Source organism: Patiria miniata, unplaced genomic scaffold, assembly GCF_015706575.1.
Source record: "Patiria miniata isolate m_02_andy unplaced genomic scaffold, ASM1570657v1 HiC_scaffold_7, whole genome shotgun sequence".
In the NCBI taxonomy this organism is placed as follows: domain Eukaryota; kingdom Metazoa; phylum Echinodermata; class Asteroidea; order Valvatida; family Asterinidae; genus Patiria; species Patiria miniata.
Window position 1 is genome coordinate 13,897,613 of NW_024037074.1, and position 13,158 is coordinate 13,910,770.

At 36.2% G+C, this 13,158-nt stretch overlaps 1 long non-coding RNA gene across 1 annotated transcript; it reads left to right on the top strand.

Moving 5' to 3' along the window:
• Positions 1 to 4,837: 4,837 nt before the first annotated feature.
• Positions 4,838 to 8,000, top strand: LOC119744281. Its single transcript, XR_005273554.1, has 3 exons — positions 4,838 to 5,988; positions 6,544 to 6,612; positions 7,112 to 8,000. It is a non-coding gene; the product is annotated as an uncharacterized LOC119744281 (long non-coding RNA).
• Positions 8,001 to 13,158: the final 5,158 nt, after the last annotated feature.

Consider the following 13,158-nt stretch of genomic DNA (forward strand, 5'->3'; position numbering starts at 1 on the left):
AGGATTTTGGAAATGGGAATCGTTATTCGTTATCCGTTTTGCTTTCGATTTCGGAAGTGGGAATCGTTATTCGTTTTCCGATGAGCTGTCGAATAGGGAAATGGGATTATTGGAATCGTTATTCGTTTTCCGTTTGGCTGTCGAATAGAGAAGTGGGATTCGCTATTCGTTTTCCGTTTTGCTGTCAAGAATGGATTTTGGATTCGAAGTCCGTTATCCTATTGGGTTTTGAGATTGTTCTTGACACCGTTAAATGTGAAGAGCGCCTCCTGTTGTTTGCGGTACCGCATGGTACAATACACGTTCAATTTTTCGCGGGCACGGTACGGAGATGCAAGACATCGTCACACAAGTTTTTGAAGTAAGTTTGCCATTTTGCCATGAAATGTTTATTGAGTATTTTACATGTGGTTGTAAAGCTCGAGTTTGAGGAGAAGTAGGGTACAGAATATGTGGAAAGAATGGAGTATTTTAGGGTAAACTAACCCGGAGTTGAGTTGCCTGTGAAAAAATCCTACAACAACATGGCGGCAGGATGGCGATTTTTTTCCCAAAAAACAACATCCGTATGGGTATAAGCCCCATAAATGTGGCCAATTTACTGGACTTCCTCGGTAAATAAAGGCCACACTTCCGCCATGTACAAAAACATGTTAAACTTTGTCAAATTTTGATTTTCACATTTAGGCTTTATATAGGCATAATTTGTAGTGGTTTTTTTTGGCAGTGGATATTTTGCCGGAGACGGCAAACCTTCAGTAAACGTTAGTTTGCCGGATATGCACTGAACATGCGCAGTTACTGTTTTTTTTTTACTTTATCATTTTCCGGCTCCATGCCAATACTGTCGTTGTATTTTTGTATTTACAAGATGGGAATCAGACCATTTTATAATTTCGGACTTTATTTCCCTTTAAAAAAAAAATCCTCCAGAGCCACAAATCTGAAAAAGAAAAAGTTATACTCTGCAATAAAATGTTTGAGACATATTAAAATAATAAAAGAAGAATATTCTTATTTATTTGGGGATGGGAAAAAAACCCTTAAAATTGTGGCGGGGATCAGGATTCGAACTCGGGACATCCCACTCACTAGTGCCATTGCTTAACCACTGCACCGACTGTGCTACTCAACTTTGATGGGAATTTAATACATCTTATAATTCAGCCCTATCTTAAAGAGTACAGCACCCTCTGTTGATATGGATTGCCACCGGCAATCCTTTAGTAAACGTTAGTTTGCCGGCGTTACCTCCGGCAAAATATACACTACCTTTTTTTTTGCTTTAGAAAATTACTCACCCTCTTTATAGGCTATAAATCAGAAAGTGCTGCCTTTTTCAGATGTCTATTTTTCGTGAAATTTCCAGATTCGTTTGCACACATTTGCGTACATCAAAATTTCAACATGAAATTTCACGAAAAATAGACACCTGAAAAAGGCAGCACTTTCTGATTAGCCTACAAAGAGGGTGAGTATGCTTCTAAACCAAAAACCCCACAAACTAAGCCTAAATGTGAAAATCAAAATTTGACAATGTTCTACGTGTTTTTGTACATGGTCGAAGTGTGGCCTTTATTTGCAGAGGTAATCCAGTAAATTGACCACATTTATGGGGCTTTCCCGTACCCAGATATTTTGCACAACAAGCGCCTTCAAATGTTTAGCAAGTGATTTAGGGGGTAAATTTTTGAGTTATGGAGTATATTCTGCAATTATTCCTCACAAGGTTTGGCAAATTCTAGACTTAGCACCAATGCCTTCAGTGCCTTGTGATGTAAACCCGTGGAACATGGCCAATTTTTATTCTAAAAATATATAACTGTTTTACAAAACAAGTTTGGATTTTCCAGATATTCAACTTCCATGAGGCCCTGCATGCTGAGTCCTTCCATTCTGATATTGCATTTTTTTATCTTTGAAATAGGCCTAGAGACTGTTTTACAATTTCTTTCTTTGGAAGCACACTCACCTGGTAACAAACAACAGAAAATTCACTTGGGTGCCTGGACTTGTACTTTATATGTGATTTCCAGATTAAATTAAGTTTGAGAGTTTTGTTCTCAAACATCCTCTGGAAACGAGATGGAAACCAGACATCTTGAAATGCCCAACTCTACTTTCCAGAAAAACTGTTCATAAGTTGGAATTTTGTGTTGAGACTAAGTAGTTTTCCATCAAGTTTGTGCTTACGTTATTTTATTGTTTCATTTTTTTTGCAGCAGTTTCTTACGTTATTTTATTGTTTCATTTTTTTTGCAGCAGTTTTCCACAAAGGTTACACCACTTGAGGATGAGATTTGCTCACTGAAGGAACCTGATCGATGTTGGAGAAGTGAAAGTGCATCAGACATCCAGACCCACACAGATCAAAGCAGATACTACAACTGACAGAACTCTATACAACTGATCCCAAACTCAGTAAGTAGAGCCTTTTATTTCACCAAATCTTCTCTTTTCCATGAATGTTGTTCAGTATCAGATTCTTCAAATCTTGCTTTTCCCAGATCCTAGCATTTGCCAGAGGTTTTAGGGTTGTGCAAGATATCAGGGGCGGACCCAGGGGTTTTCATCAGCCCAAAAATACTGAAATGTAGACAGCTTGTTTCCCGGACACTCGGCCGGAGGGGGGGGGGGGGGGGGGGGGGGGGGGGGGGGGGGGGGGGGGGGGGGGGTCGTACCTTCCTTTCAATGGGGGCGCTGTACACAGGCGGATATTCTTACAGTATAATTATCATAATTTTGTGTGTGTGTCAGAGCAGGGGGGGGGGGTCACATTATTACTAATAGAAATACATTGAGACAGAGTGGGGGATTGAGTTATGCAAATCCATAAATGCTGCTGTTCCTTGCTGTATGGATAGATGGACAGCCTATTCTAACAACAATACAAGTGTTTACCTCTGGCCACTGTTAATTTACTTCTTGGTCAGCTGGTTCTCACCGTAGCTTGAAATGGATCTTAAATTAATGCTCCTTATAATGGTGGAGGACTTGTAAAGATGCAGGACAGAACACTGCAAAAACAATGTCATGTCTTCAAGAATTGTGGCTTGCATTTATTTATTTAAAAATGATTTTGCTCAGATTAATGTTCCAAGCATTTTTCCCAAGACAATACTGTCATCCCCATCTAATTAGTTCCTCAGTGCCCCATCCCCTATTATTATGCAAATTCACACTCCCACTTTACCTGACACTTCACATGACTTTAATTACCCATCAAGTCATTCCTCTCAAATGTGTTTATCTTTCTGTCTTTTGTTTCCATAGATGCCTTAGAACAGATGGGAGAAAGCCAGCATGCTAAGCAAGCAAGCTAAGCAAGCAAGCTAAGCAAGCAAGCTAAGCAAGCAAGCTAAGCAAGCCGTCCATGAACAAGCAAACCAGTAAGCAAGTCAGCTAGATGTGTTCACTAAGGTAGGACTAACCATTTCTTTCAGCCAGTAGCGCTCAAATTGAGCCAGTGAACACCCAAGACCCAGGAACTCAAGACCCAAGTACAGTTTGCAAGTGGAGTCGTTCGATGGATTGTATGAGTGAGTCATCAGAGACTTTTACTTTATATTGTCATATTCAAGCAAACTTGAAACCTATGTGCTAAATTTGTCAGTCTTAAAGCAACAGTGAAAGCGAAACTCGTATTGCGCAGTGGTAGCGCAACATTAAAGGATTAGGTGCCACACATACGAGTACCAGTTTGTCTAATTTCCTAATGCTCAGCGATTTGGTTTGTCAAGTTTGCTTGATTCCTTGTGAAGAGTTTGTTTCCAAAACATGATACACAAAATTGTTTACCATTTAGAATTCCGCCCTCTCCTGGTTGTCTATAGTCAGTTTCAATGGCTGTCCGTTACTGTTAAACACAATTTGAAAATTCAGTAGAGAAAAAGAAAGAAAGTAATCTAGAAACAGCTGTTAAACAGTGCATGTTGAATGTAATCTGTACATTTTCATGACAACGCAACTTTTTTTTTTTTTTTTCAAATGGATATATACAGTTTTGGAAATATCATGTTTTGGGAATGAACTCTTGATGTAGTTGTAATGTGCTTGTTGGTGGTGGTCAATGTTGTGATGTGTGGGTTGGTGGTGGTATGGGTGGTGGTTTCTCCACAGATCATCGGCTCAAATTGAGCACATGTCAACGGCTCAAATTGAGCACATCTTGCAAGATTGGACTAGGGATCTGCTTTATCCTGAAGTCCTCAAGGATCTAGACGGATTAGCAGGACTATGGGATCTTCTATATCCCTACGTCCATTTGGGGGCAGATCTTGGGTGGCAATTGGAGGGGGTTTTACAGCAGCTCCCTGGGGAGCAAATTATGCAAATTTTATTAAAGTAAGATAACTTAACTCCTTGGTGGAGATAAAACGAAGTGCCATGGGTTGGCATAGATGCAACTTCCCTCACAACTTGAAAAATCATCATTGGTCTTTGGGCCAGCTGTGCTGTTTTGTCAGCTCATAATAAATATAACATTATTTTTACTCCTGAATGGAGAGGAGTAATGAGGGAAAAATTACAAGTATAATGTACTGGGTAAAAGTTAGGTAAGGAAACTTGCCCCTGGATCCGTCCCTGCTGCAAGGCTCCACTAAACTTCAAATTATCTTGTGCACCGCCTTTAGGGCATAAACACATACGCCACACAGCGTCTCTGGACTCCTGGAGCTGGATAAAGACACCATCAGCTGGCTGAACTCGGACCTTCCTATTGAGCCGAGATGTGAAGATGGATTTCATACGGACGAATACTTCCATAGGGAATTTTTTTTTATAAATATTGATCAACAATAAGTGGAATTAACAGTTTCACTTCATAAATAGGTTTTTTTCTCTTAGTTCAGGGGATCTGCTATATCCTTCTGAAAACTTATTAAGGCTATGGGATCTCCTATATCCCTATGCCGTTAGGGCTTAGGGAGGTGCGGCGGTTTCGATTGCTAATTGGGGTCTGACTGGGTGCTCCAATTGAGGTGCGGCGAAAATCCAGCACAGATTCAAGGGGCGAGTTGCGTCCGCGTGGTAGGTCCGCCTTCCACGTGGGGCGTGGGTCCTACGCAGCGGCCTGGAAACCCTAGGATGCCGTGCCATAAAGGAGCAGGTAGTGCGTCCCTCTTTATAGGGGCGTGGCCCTGTATTCACAGCCGGCAAACGCTGCTACTTCCTATCAGACCGCATGAACCCGTAAGGGGGATGGACTTAGGGGGGCGTGCATATAGGTTAGGGTGCTTTCCTGGTCCTTCGGGGCTGGGCGGGCGGACCGGACAGTCGATAACTGTGTCTGGCCCTCCGGGGCCTACCTTTTATCCAGCAATGGGCCTTACGATACTGAAAGCGCGTTGGGGCTGGTATCCTGGGACCTTCTCGTGGTGGCCCTGTTTAAACAGACCTTACCAGGATATTTGACCTGCTCAGTGAACATGAATCACAATGTTACTCAATTGTGTTCTCCTGCAGTTGTTTGAATGAGCTGAGCAGTAAATAGTTACACAGTATTATGTTGCTTTAAAGCTGACACATTAATGTTGATATATAAGAAAGTTTCTGCAGCATTGGAATAATGTTCACTGAGCAGGTCATATTTGTTTACGCTTTCTGTTGTAATTCTGCTTGAATGTTCAGAATTGATGAGGTTGTCGAGAGAAAACTGTTGATTGAAGTTTGTAATGATAGCGAGTTCTATTGATTAAAGTCAAATTTTGCAGGAAGCAAAATGCTAAAATATCTTCATCCAGAAATGAATCATTCATAATTTAAACTGATAACAGTTTGAATCTAGTATAAAGAGTGCATCTGGAAATTGTCCTGGTCATATAAAGAAAAAAGAACAAAAAGCTGCAGAATTTGACGGGGGATTCTGAACAACCATAGACAACAGCTTTTGATGTCTGACAGGATTTTTGTTTTTATTCATGTCACACTCTACAGAAATCCAAAGAAGACAACCAACACCCAGACCAATCAACGATCTCATCTGAGGTGAGCAGAACAAAAAAAATGTTGCAAGCTTGAAGGAATGTTCGTACATGGTTCTTCTGTCTTAAAGGGCTTTTCTGTTTGCATCACTCTCCTCCATTGCCAAGTTTTCAAATCATGTGCCAATACTGCAAGACACTGATTTCCCTTTCTGTCACAGCTAATCGCTAGAAATTAACTTGGCATTAAGACAGGAAAGATATAAAGACATTAGATTAGAAACAAATAATTACAACAATGGACAAACTTGTAATACCCAATTCTTTAGCTACAGTTTAATTTACATTTTAACTCCTTGTAGTAATTACAATTCAAATGACGATACATCCAACTAAAAATATTAAATGTGCCATCTGATTTCTCCTTGCGTCACAAATATAGTTATATCACACTGGACAAAAAGTTTGTTGTCATTCTTGGAAACTAAATTAGGAATAAATCCTGCGAAAGTAGCAACTTGTGTTTCAGTGTAAACCTTTCCTCAGTAAATAACAATGGGACTTGAGACAATGAGACTTGAAGTCTGTTATATGTTTGTTTGGTTTTGGTTTATTTTAGCAGCCCACCGGACAGACTAGGAGCCCAGTAGAGCAGATGGATAGGAGTTTGATTTGCAGAATTGATCAGGTAAATTGAGTTGATGAATAAGCCTCTGTACTGATGACGTCACACTTTGTTTACATGTGCACTTTCCTATGAAGCCAGTGGGGGCCCACGGTCCACTGAGCACCATAGGAAAGCACACACGTAAACAAATTGTGACGTCATCAGTACAGAGGCTTGTTTCATGTTGTTAACTCCAGCAAACTCACACTGTACAAATGTACTCATATTTTACCATCATGTTCTAGTGTTATTTACCACGGCAAAATTTGACAATCTAGATCAAGGAATTTAATGCAAACATTGTAACTGGTAGTTCAACAAAGTATGGGGTCTAATTTCTTCAGCCTCCTTTTTTGGTGAAATTTTGGCAAACATCCTATTTCTAATCATTGGGCAACAAACTTAAATACTTATAATAAACTTAAAGAAAATACTGACATTATAAAGTTGAAATAAGAAATTAATCTCCTGTGATATTCTGTCCTAAAATAATGTTCTATTTTTTTTCTTTTTCTGGAAGTTCAGCGATGTTGCCAGGCACTACCAGGCATGTTAGCTGTGGAGCACACACTGCATGATGCCTACATTGATGTGGTATCGTCATGGCAACGCCAAGCAAGGACTGCATCTTTGGAAACCTAGTGCATGTAAATGAGATAAGAAATAACCATTGCAGTGAAATCTGACACTGAATAATTCATAGTTTGTTTTGGAAAAAGAAATACATTGTATTTACAGAAATAAATTTAGAATTGTTTTGCTGAGTATAACCCAAAAGTTTTATGCCCATGGTATTTCTTGTGAATAGAATCTTCCAAGAGAGTGCTTGAATGCTATGTAGGCATGTTTCCTGCAATTTTGAAGCATTTTATATTCTTCCAAAATTTGGAGAAAAAAAACAAGGGGTTAACCCTAAACATTAATTCAAATTGTGTAACTTTTCAATTCAAACTAGTTCTACAAACAAACAAACACTTTTGGATGCAATATTAACACATTTTGATGTGCTTGAGATGATGATTTTAATGCATCAGGTATAAATAAGTATCATGGAAAGACCAGTATAAATTTTTATGCCATATCTTACTGTAGTTGGCACTCTCGCAAGATAAGATTTGGGAATGTGTTTAAACGTTTCTAGTGCATTGCACATCGTTTGAATTTCAGGTGTTTCTGGGGTTTTTTGCCCAAAATGGACTTGTTTGCATGTAACTTGGAAACACCAGTGGATGCGAAAACAGTTTAAAATTTCCCCAAGTAAATCATTTCAGTTTATTATTGGCCCAAAGCATATTTAAGTACTTTTACTGTTTTGTACTTTGTAAGTTTGTCCTAAATTGGTGCAGACTAGTAAATTATTTGTTAATTATTGAAAAGAGGGTTTCAATAAACTTGCCATTAATCTGAGATTGAACTGAATATTTGTTCATTCATTTGTCTGTTAAATTTTCCTTGTTAGGTTTTTCCGAAACTCAATTTTTATCAAAATTTCTAAACGGTAAGGGCTTAGCCTTGCAATTTTAACAAAAACCGGACAAAACTCAATTTTTATCAAAATTTCAAAAACGGTAAGGGGTTAGCCTTGCATTTTTAACAAAAATAGGACAAAACTCAATTTTTATCAACATTTCAAAACGGTAAGGGGTTAGCCTTGCATTTTTAACAAAAACAGGACAAAACTCAGTTTTCATCAAAATTTCAATACGGTAAGGGGTTAGCCTTGCATTTTTAACAAAAACAGGACAAAACTCAATTTTCATCAAAATTTCAAAACGGTAAGGGGTAAGCCTTGCATTTCTAACAAAAATAAGACAAAACTCAATTTTTATCAAAATTGCAAAACGGTAAGGGGTTAGCCTTGCATTTTTAACAAAAATAGGACAAAACTCAATTTTTATCAAAATTTTTAAACGGTAAGGGGTTAGCCTTGCATTTTAACAAAAACAGGACAAATCTCAATTTTCATCAAAATTTCAAAACGGTAAGGGGTTAGCCTTACATTTTTAACAAAAATAGGACAAAACTCAATTTTTATCAAAATTTCAAAAACGGTAAGGGGTTAGCCTTGCATTTTTTAACAAAAACAGGACAAAACTCAATTTTCATCAAAATTTCAAAAACGGTAAGGGGTTAGCCTTGCATTTTTAACAAAAACAGGACAAAACTCAATTTTAATCAAAATTTCAAAACGGTAAGGGGGTTGCAATTTTAACAAAAATAGGACAAAACTAAATTTTCATCAAAATTTCAAAAACGGTAAGGGGTTAGCCTTGCATTTTTAACAAAAACAGGACAAAACTCAATTTTCATCAAAATTTCAAAACGGTAAGGGGTTAGCCTTGCAATTTTAACAAAAATAGGACAAAACTCCATTTTTATCAAAATTTCTAAACGGTAAGGGGTTAGCCTGGCATTTTTAACAAAAACAGGACAAAACTCAATTTTCATCAAAATTTCTAAACGGTAAGGGGTTAGCCTTGCATTTTTAACAAAAATAGGACAAAACTCAATTTTTATCAAAATTTCAAAAACGGTAAGGGGTTAACCTTGCATTTTTAACAAAAACAGGACAAAACTCAGTTTTCATCAAAATTTAAATATGGTAAGGGGTTAGCCTTGCATTTTTAACAAAAACAGGACAAAACTCAATTTTCATCAAAATTTCAAAACGGTAAGGGTTTAGCCTTGCATTTTTAACAAAAACAGGACAAAACTCAATTTTCATCAAAATTTCTAAACGGTAAGGGGTTAGCCTTGCATTTTTAACAAAAATAGGACCGTTGAACTCAAATTTTATAAAAATTTCAAAAACGGTAAGGGGTTAGCCTTGCATTTTTAACAAAAACAGGACAAAACTCAATTTTCATCAAAATTTCAAAAACGGTAAGGGGTTAGCCTTGCATTTTTTTTACAAAAACAGGACAAAACTCAATTTTCATCAAAATTTCAAAACGGTAAGGGGTTAGCCTTGCAATTTTAACAAAAACAGAACAAAACTCAAATTTTATAAAAATTTCAAAAACGGTAAGGGGTTAGCCTTGCATTTTTAACAAAAACAGGACAAAACTCAATTTTCATCAAAATTTCAAAACGGTAAGGGGTTAGCCTTGCATTTTTAACAAAAATAGGACAAAACTCAATTTTTATCAAAATTTCAAAAACGGTAAGGGGTTAACCTTGCATTTTTAACAAAAACAGGACAAAACTCAGTTTTCATCAAAATTTAAATATGGTAAGGGGTTAGCCTTGCATTTTTAACAAAAACAGGACAAAACTCAATTTTCATCAAAATTTCAAAACGGTAAGGGTTTAGCCTTGCATTTTTAACAAAAACAGGACAAAACTCAATTTTCATCAAAATTTCTAAACGGTAAGGGGTTAGCCTTGCATTTTTAACAAAAATAGGACCGTTGAACTCAAATTTTATAAAAATTTCAAAAACGGTAAGGGGTTAGCCTTGCATTTTTAACAAAAACAGGACAAAACTCAATTTTCATCAAAATTTCAAAAACGGTAAGGGGTTAGCCTTGCATTTTTTTTACAAAAACAGGACAAAACTCAATTTTCATCAAAATTTCAAAACGGTAAGGGGTTAGCCTTGCAATTTTAACAAAAACAGGACAAAACTCAATGTTTATCAAAATTTCTAAACGGTAAGGGGTTAGCCTTGCATTTTTAACAAAAACAGGACAAAACTCAATTTTCATCAAAATTTCTAAACGGTAAGGGGTTAGCCTTGAATTTTTAACAAAAATAGGACAAAACTCAATTTTCATCAAAATTTCAAAAACGGTAAGGGGTTAGCCTTGCATTTTTAACAAAAACAGGACAAAACTCAATTTTAATCAAAATTTCAAAACGGTAAGGGGTTAGCCTTGCAATTTTAACAAAAATAGGACAAAACTCAATTTTCATCAAAATTTCAAAAACGGTAAGGGGTTAGCCTTGCATTTTTAACAAAAACAGGACAAAACTCAATTTTCATCAAAATTTCAAAAACGGTAAGGGGTTAGCCTTGCATTTTTAACAAAAACAGGACAAAACTCAATTTTCATCAAAATTTCTAAACGGTAAGGGGTTAGCCTTGCATTTTTAACAAAAATAGGACAAAACTCAATTTTTATCAAAATTTCAAAAACGGTAAGGGGTTAGCCTTGCATTTTTAACAAAAACAGGACACAACTCAGTTTACATCAAAATTTCAATATGGTAAGGGGTTAGCCTTGCATTTTTAACAAAAACAGGACAAAACTCAATTTTCATCAAAATTTCAAAACGGTAAGGGGTTAGCCTTGCATTTTTAACAAAAATAGGACAAAACTCAATTTTTATCAACATTTCAAAACGGTAAGGGGTTAGCCTTGCATTTTTAACAAAAATAGGACAAAACTCAATTTTTATCAACATTTCTAAATGGTAAGGGGTTAGCCTTGCATTTAAACAAAAACCGGACAAAACTCAATTTTCATCAAAATTTCAAAACGGTAAGGGGTTAGCCTTGCATTTTTAACAAAAATAGGACAAAACTCAATTTTTATCAAAATTTTAAAAACGGTAAGGGGTTAGCCTTGCAATTTTAACAAAAACGGGACAAAACTCAATTTTCATCAAAATTTCAAACGGTAAGGGGTTAGCCTTGCATTTTTAACAAAAATAGGACAAACTCAATTTTTATCAAAATTTCAAAACGGTAAGGGGTTAGCCTTGCATTTTTAACAAAAACCGGACAAAACTCAATTTTAATCAAATTTTCAAAATGGTGGGGTTAGCCTTGCATTTTTAACAAAAAAGGGACAAAACTCAATTTTTATAAAAATTTCAAAAACGGTAAGGGGTTAGCCTTGCATTTTTAACAAAAATAGGACAAAACTCAATTTTTATCAAAATTTTAAAAACGGTAAGGGGTTAGCCTTGCAATTTTAACAAAAACAGGACAAAACTCAGTTTTCATCAAAATTTCAAAACGGTAAGGGGTTAGCCTTGCATTTTTAACAAAAATAGGACAAAACTCAATTTTTATCAGGGCCCTAAGGCATCATCCTGGCAAGTTTCAAGCAATTTCATTTTTTGGCCAAAATTGAAAAAAATTGCAAGGGGTTAGCCTTATATTTTTAGCAAATTTGGGTCAAAAATGGACTTCTGAGAAAACAACTCAGAATCACTTTAGGAGGCATAATTAACATACTTTCATACTCGAAAAGTGATTATTGAAGAGATTTTGGCAAGTATAGAGGATTTATGGAGAAATATTTTTTAAAAAATTATTAAATTTACAATTTTTTGCACGCCATATTTCCTTTGAATGGCAAATTTGGCAAGAGAATTTTTGGCAATGTGTTCTAGGGGCCCTCAAGCATCTTCCTAGCAAGTTTCAAGGAATTTCATTTTTTGGCAAAAATTGAAAAAAATTGCAAGGGGTTAGTTAGCCTTACATTTCTAGCAAATTTGGGTCAAAAATGGACTTTTCAGGAAACAACCCAGAAACATTTTAGGAGGCATAATATACATACTTTCATACTCGAAAAGTGGTTATTGAAGAGATTTGGGCAAGTATAGAGGATTTATGGCGAAATATTAAAAAAACAAATATTAAATTTACAATTTTTTGCACACCATATTTCCTTTGAATGGCAAATTTGGCAAGAGAATTTTTGGCAATGTGTTCTAGGGGCCCTCAAGCATCTTCCTAGCAAGTTTCAAGCAATTTCATTTTTTGGCCAAAATTGAAAAAAATTGCAAGGGGCTAGCCTTATATTTTTAGCAAATTTGGGTCAAAAATTGACTTCTGAGAAAACAACTCAGAATCACTTTAGGAGGCATAATTAACATACTTTCATACTCGAAAAGTGATTATTGAAGAGATTTTGGCAAGTATAGAGGATTTATGGAGAAATATTTTTAAAAAATTATTAAATTTACATTTTTTTGCATGCCATATTTCCTTTGAATGGCAAATTTGGCAAGAGAAATTTTGGGAATGCGTTCTAAGTGCCCTCAAGCATCTTCCTAGCAACTTTCAAGGAATTTCATTTTTTGGCCAAAATTGAAAAAATTTGCAAGGGGTTGCCCTTACATTTTTAGCAAATTTGGGTCAAAAATGGACTTTTCAGGAAACAACTCAGAAAAACTTTAGGAGGCATAATATACATACTTTCATACTCGAAAAATGGTTATTGAAGAGATTTGGGCAAGTATAGAGGATTTGTGGAGAAATATTAAAAAACAAATATTAAATTTACAATTTTTTGCACGCCATATTTCCTTTGATTGGCAAATTTGGCAAGAGAATTTTTGGCAATGTGTTCTAGGGCCCTCAGGCATCTTCCTAGCAAGTTTCAAGCAATTGAAACACTTGAGGAGGCATGATAAACATACTTTCATACTCGAAAAGTGATTATTGAAGAGATTCGGGTAAGTATAATGGATTTATGGATAAATATTAACATTTATAAGATTTAATTTACAATTTTTGCACGCCATATTTCCTTTGAATGGCACATCTGGCAAAAGAAGTTTTGGGAATGTGTTCTAAGGCCCCTTAGGCATCTTCCTAGCAAGTTTCAAGCA